A 6995-nucleotide genomic window follows, 5' to 3' on the forward strand; every position below is an offset into this window, starting at 1 on the left:
TCGATTACGTATCTCCTTACTACGTCCGAGTTTTGGGGAGTACACTGCCAGCCTTCCTGCAGTCACGTGCTGTCGATTTCATATCTCACGTTCTCAAATACCACCAGCCTAGATATTTGGCAGAATTTCTTCTTCCGGGTCCATCCGTTAGGTCTTCGTGTCTCGTTGTGCCCAGATCGGGGAGCCGTATTCTTCACAACTCTCTTTTTGTTGAGTGCGTTACTCTCTGGAATGCACTTTTTAGAGAGGAGAAACGGCGGCTTGTCCAAACCTTTTTGGCATCTTAGTTTGCTTTTTTTTTTGCTTTTACCTAAACGTCAGAAAGACTTTTTTTTTCTTTCAAATTATGCAGATGACTTATACAACCTGAGAAAGGGCATTTTCACCGTTTAGCTCTGGAGGTTGGTCACCAACGCTAAGACGGCGGTGGACGCAAGCATTGCTTTCTGATAAATCTTTGTCTTTATGCATATCTTAATAAATGTATCATTTTTCTTCTGCTTTCATCAAGAGCACTAGATCAAAAGCATGGTTATTAAATAAATAAAAATAAATAAATAAATGTATCACAATATAAATTATGGAAATTTTACTGAATCCTTGCATTCTTGAAAATTTGAAAAGAAAAAGTAATTATGTAATAAGAAATTTTCTAATATTTTCTTTTGCGTTGAAAACAGTTGATTTTGAAACCATCCACATTTTATAAATTAATTTAACAAATTCTAACATTGATAGATTTTCGAAATATACTTCGAATAGAAAACTTGAACTCGTAACTCGTGAGGGCACTCAATGGGTCAAGTAGTAGAGACCTCACTCTATGATGCAAATGTCCCGGGTTCGAATCCCTTAAGGTCACCAGGATTTTTTTTGGCGTTAAAGGTGTTCGGATTGCATCCAGTGAGCTTCACTGCACTTGATTTCACGGGCATCGACCTGACAACCCCATCCCATACAAGTAAAAATAATAACGCATGTCTATAAATCCCCTTCGGGGGAAGGTCTTGTTCCTTCATGGAATGTTGTGCCAGCATTATATTATTATTATTATTATTGAACTCGTGACTTTGAATGCTCTACCTCAAAAGTATTTTTGTATCATTTATCTTTTACCGGTTCTTAACCGATTTATTGAGCAAATTGAATCACTCAAAAGATCGTCCAAAATAGCATAGAAGTAATATAATTGAATTTAGAATAAAAATTAGTTATCAGTTATGAACCAGTTCATTACCAGTTTATATTTATCTGAAATTCCAAGACCTTTCCAACGAGCCCAAATATGATACCATTCGGTTGAGAAATACGCTCTCTAGAGCCTTTTTAACCTTTTACGTTGAAAAACCATTTTTAGGAATAATTCAATAGTATTTTCGGATATCGCCTGAGTAATCTCTCAAACATATCTAAAAATGAAAAAAATCGCACGACACGTTTTCGAGCAATCCCAAAAAAATGGACTGTCTCTGTTTCTGAATTAGATCTAGTCTAAGTAGTTTCAATTCAATGTAGTAGGGTTGGGGTACAGGGGGTACAGTAAAATAGAGTGGGGTGAGGTGGAAGCTATCGTTAAAAAGCCTAGGCTTTAAATACAATATACTAAAACTTCATACAAATTGCTTAATAAACATCAAAGATATAGTCCACTCAACTAGAGTGTTAAGTTATTTTTGAATACAGGGGAAGTGGTCTGCCTTTGAACGAAAAATGATGTTTTAAATTTGAGATTTTTTTCAGTGTAAACTACAACATGAGTTTTACTTTGCACTACACCAAAAAATTCTCTTGTTCATTAAGCTTCTATGCTTACTCCATTCAGGACTCGCAAGTCCTCAGTTTTTCCTGATGAGGAACTTGAAAATGTGATGTCGATATAGCGCCTGCATGGTTTGCCCTTGAATGTGGTTGAGGCAGCCTTTGAATCTTAATTTTTCACTGAGAATATTAGGGCTGTAACATTAAACGGCCCATAATTGGTTAGCATGAACCCTAATGCACTCACTAAAACCATCACTGTAGTCAAAAGTTATTATACAACAACATTTTTTACATTTTTCTGAAGCACTGTTTTTCACTTGAAAATTTAATTGAAATAAGAAGACGCCATTGAAGTTGACAATTGTCAGTTTGAAACATCCCCATAGCAAAAGAAAGCGGAATAGGAATAACAAGCGAAAAAATCCTCGGAATTTTCCACTATTTGCCTTAAAAAATTCCATAGGAATTTTCCATAATAGGTTCCAAGGAAAATTTAATGGATTTATGCTGGATTTTTCATATAGAATACATCCATGGAAATGCTCGTGGAATTTATGTGGATTTTTCCACCAAAATAAAATGGAGAAAAAATGAAGCTATCATATGCACCTCGTGATTTTACTTCCGAATATTAAAGAAATAGCAAAGACTACGAGGATTATAATATGTTTTACTAAATCAGCAATAACGAATTAACACTTTAAGCAATAAAAAAATATTTTGTAAAAAAAAATAATTTTTTCGAAAATATTTATTAATTAACATAAAAACAGTATTATTTTAGGTTGGCGACCTATTTAATGTAATCACTTCATTATTATCTACACGAAACGCAGTGTCGCATAATCAATTATATTATAATTGCCACATGAATCACTAGAAATGTTTGCGGAAGGTTTGGAAACAAATTCTAAAAGTTGCCGCAACACCATTTTATTTGTTTGACATTTCAGAAAACTAGTGGAAAAATCCATATAAAACACTATGGAAAGATAGTGGAAATTTCCATATGTTTTTTCCAGCTTATCCCGCGGACGTTTCACGTGTGAGTTTCCATATAAATCTTCCGCGGAATACCGCGGAATTTAACGCTGGAATTCCAGCATGTCGTACTAGTAAATTCCATGGAGCACTATGATTTCCATGGAATTTCCGGCTTTATATTCCATAGGAAAACTTAGTGGAATTTTAGCGTCAAATTCCAGCGAATTTAGCCATTTGGACGCAACTTTTCCATTGGAATTTTTGCGGAATTTTGCTATGGGGATCCCAGCCGGAGCAATATTCCCATAGCAAAATTCCGCAAAAATTCCAATGGAAAACTTGCGTCCAAATGGCTAAATTCGCTGGAATTTGACGCTAAAATTCCACTAAGTTTTCCTATGGAATTTAAAGCCGGAAATTCCATGGAAATCATAGTGCTCCATGGAATTTACTAGTACGACATGCTGGAATTCCAGCATTAAATTCCGCGGTATTCCGCGGAAGATTTATATGGAAACTCACACGTGAAACGTCCGCGGGATAAGCTGGAAAAAACATATGGAAATTTCCACTATCTTTCCATAGTGTTTTATATGGATTTTTCCACTAGTTTTCTGAAATGTCAAACAAATAAAATGGTGTTGCGACAACTTTTAGAATTTGTTTCCAAACCTTCCGCAAACATTTCTAGTGATTCATGTGGAAATTACAATATAATTAATTATGCGATGCTGCATTTCGTGTAGATAATAATGAAGTGATTACATTAAATAGGTCGCCAACCTAAAATAATGCTGTTTTTATGTTAATTAATATATATTTTTGGAAAAAAAAATTTTTTAATAAAATATTTTTTTATTGCTCAAAGTGTCAATTCGTTATTGCTGGTTTATAAAAACATATTATAATCCTCGTAATCTTTGCCGTTTCTATAAAATTCGGAAGTAAAATCATGAGGTGCATGTGACAGCTTCATTTCTTCTCCATTTTATTTTGGTGGAAAAATCCACATAAATTCCACGAGCATTTCCATGGATGTATTCTATAGGAAAAATCCAGCATAAATCCATTAAATTTTCCTTGGAACCTATTATGGAAAATTCCTATGGAATTTTTTAAGGAAAAATAGTGGAAAATTCCAAGGAATTTTTCGCTTGTTATTCCTATTCCGCTTTCTTTTGCAATGGGGATAGCATGTTATAAGTATTTGTATGACATTCGTCAGACCAAAGTAGGAGTTCTATTCTGCTCCCGGACAGGAAGCTGTCAGATGTTTCAATGTATGGAAAGAGATCACCTACAAAATTTGTCTCATCTGAATCAAAATGTATTTGGAGAAATACCATCCAAGAATAACCTTCTATGACTCACAATAGAAGATTAGTTCAAAAAATTATTTTGATTATGAAAAAAAAACACATGAATTGTGGAACATCAAAATCACAGTTTAGAGCTCAGTTTTGTTTTTTTGCCCTAGCACCTAGAAAATAAGAGCTAGGGTCAGCATTTTTTGATGACTTGTGAGGATTATGAATAGCTATCTAATAGTTAATAGAAAAGAATTTATGCTTTAAAGAAAAATGAAAAAAAATACAATATTCAAAGGCTACCGCATTCAAAGGCAGACCACTTTCCCCTAGCACTGGTCAACCAAATATAGCTCTGGTACTGGGGGAAAGTACGACCCATTATTGGAAAGGTCTCGACCTCAGCTGCATGAAATTGATAATGAAAATTTCGATACATTGAACACTGATCTTTAAAAAATCAATTTTTCGACTTAATCGCCTGTACATGGTATATATACGTCTGATTGTACGAAGTTTCGATGTTTTGAAGAATTGTAGCATTTATCGAGTCCTTTTCACATCAGCCAACATAATCAAATTCTAACATTTAGCAGAAAATTTAGTTTTCATCTGCAAAATATTCTGTATGAAAGAGTAATTTTGAGATAAACTGATTATAAAATCATTTAAGGTAACTGTACCAAATTTCGACCAGCTTGCAATTTCGGCCACTACTTTTGTTCCTCAAATTTCCATGAATTTTTAGTTTTTTTCTTACTCTAGAAATTATATAATGCAAAAGGAACAAAAAATGCCGCTTCTATGAACGAGATGATGTGAAAATGGTTTTTGAAGAATTCCGGAAGGGCAAGAAACTATGAGAAACAATGTGGCCGAAATATTACACAAAGCTATGTCTATATTTTTATTTATTTTAAAATGTATTAAGAAGGATTTTAGAGGAAACAAAGATGTTCAACTATCTAAAAGATTTCAAGGAACATTCCTTAAAAAGATGTAGCAAGAAATCAATTTGTATTAAAAGATATTACATTTCTAATTTAAGACTTTGGTGTTTGCGTGCAACTATGCCGAAATTCGGTACAGTTACCCTATATTCTGGATTAAATGTGAGTTTATTGGTTTTTCTTTACATTTACGTTAATCGTTCGCAGAATTCTATATTTAAAGATTTGTAAAAGCTTTTTTGAACTATACTTTAAAAGTGTCCAGTGTCCACCTTAAACTCTGTGTAATATAGAGCTAATACATATCTGGAACATGAAGCTCCTACTGTCATGTTTTGTTGTGTGAACTGTCACAAGTTTGTCTGATGGATGAAAAGGACCAAAGATTTAGATAGAAAAGTTGCAAAAGTCTGCACAGAAAAGGTGAGAGAGAGAAAGTTGGGGCGAACCGGAAAGAAAATTCGGTGTGGTGTGGTGTCACAAGTGCGGAAAAATGGAGTGCTTTTGTGATGTCTCCATGTTGTAACTCTCGACATGGCTCAGATGAGACTCCTTGACTTTCTGAGTGGGATGTGGTGTAAGTGGCTCTCGTGCCACCTACACACATCCTGCGTGGTACACACAATACCATCCTGAGATCTGGCCCATTGTTTACTTTTGTACCACAATTTGATTCACTCTCTTATCTAAATCAAAGGATTTTTATCTATCATGAGTGGGATTCACCGTCAGACAGCATTTGTTTTAGGGCAAAATTGATAGATTTTCCGACTGATTTTGCACGTTTCGAGAAATCACAAGGCAGAAGTTTATTATTGTGATGTGAATAAAAATTACTTTTTGAGAAATTCGACGTTTGCTTTATTATTTGGCTAACACACACAATTTCTTTTTTTAGACACAATAGAAGTGGATAACTTTGCATTCTGGCGGAAGCTTTGCCACCCTTCTATTTCTAAGCTTTTCTGTAATTATAGTACTGATCTTGACCAATCGGATATGATACATAGGATCGATGAAGACCAGCATTAAGTGCTAGAATTAAAGAAAAACTTACGAACAGCAAGGCGGCGAAGTCACAGAGTACAAAGTAACTCGCATATGCGATTAAATATTTTAGCGATGCGAATTAAATCTAATGATTTTCTGAATTTTTCCTAATGCACTAAATAAACTCAGATTTCTAGAATATTTAGTTTATAAAAACAATCATACATGATTAAGTTTGATTTGAGGATTAGGAGTTTTTTTGCATAAATTTCTGTTATCTGAACCTTTACTACAAAATTGTAAACTTAACCTTCGGTTAACCTAAGTTTATTTAGGGCTTCATTACCTCCACATAATTTAATTTATTGCTTGAAATTAATGAGTAGGGGGAGGTGGGGCTACTTTGAGCTGTGGGGCTAGATTGTTATTCGAATTTTTCGCCTATTTCCCAATGAAGCTGGTCCTTACAATTATTTTATTTAGATCCACAATTATTTTGTCTATCCAAATTATATCACGTTAAAACCGAGTTTCCATTAGAAATATGCGAAAAAATCGTATAACAATGTAGCCCCACAGCTCAATGTAGCCCCACTTCCCCCTAGAGCAATTCCTCAAATTCTTGTTACTTCAAAATTTCCGATTGTATGAGTTTATTTTAGAATGCCTGTCAATCTGTCGATTTACAAAAAATTGTAGGGGGGACTGGGGCAAAAAGTAACAAAAACGGATATTTTATTTTTTTTACAAGCTGCCCTAGCGCCCCAACAATTTCCAATTAGTGCAGTTTTATAGGAAATTTACTGCTCTACAACTTTGTGAAAGTCATTTTCCTCTATTTTGTAAGGAAATACATTTATCGAGCTGTTTTATAAAAGGTAATTTTGTGCATGACCATTGTCAAAAATGCTGGGGCAAATAGTACCAGGCATGGGATAATATCACATTTATTTGTTTATTACGAGCTTTCGTAAATTAAAAAAAAATAGCTAGGTGACATATT

The sequence above is a fragment of the Phlebotomus papatasi genome, chromosome 2 (genome assembly GCF_024763615.1).
Source record: "Phlebotomus papatasi isolate M1 chromosome 2, Ppap_2.1, whole genome shotgun sequence".
Lineage (NCBI taxonomy): Eukaryota > Metazoa > Arthropoda > Insecta > Diptera > Psychodidae > Phlebotomus > Phlebotomus papatasi.